Consider the following 363-nt stretch of genomic DNA (forward strand, 5'->3'; position numbering starts at 1 on the left):
GAGCAAATAATTTCTAGACTGTTATCTAAATCTAGAAAGGATCCAGGCTATCAAAACCCAGTGATTAATCAGGGAGGGATATGCAAATCACTCTCAACACATATAAACACTTGTCCATTTCTCACACAAAACACCCAACTACTACTATCCATCTGCTTAGCCACAGCTCAATGAAAATCATCTAATTCTCGTACCAATTTCACGTTGCTAATTGCATATTACATGTGAAGCAGAGAATTGTGTAAGGCAAAAACAATTACCTTTCATTCGAATTTTGCGTCACCGAGTTGCTGGCCCCCCACGCAAGGCAGGGAGGCCATCTTCCAAGCTACAGTCTTTGGGGTTGGCAGGCGAGTTATCGTT

Source organism: Penaeus monodon, chromosome 29 (assembly GCF_015228065.2).
Source record: "Penaeus monodon isolate SGIC_2016 chromosome 29, NSTDA_Pmon_1, whole genome shotgun sequence".
Classification (NCBI taxonomy): domain Eukaryota; kingdom Metazoa; phylum Arthropoda; class Malacostraca; order Decapoda; family Penaeidae; genus Penaeus; species Penaeus monodon.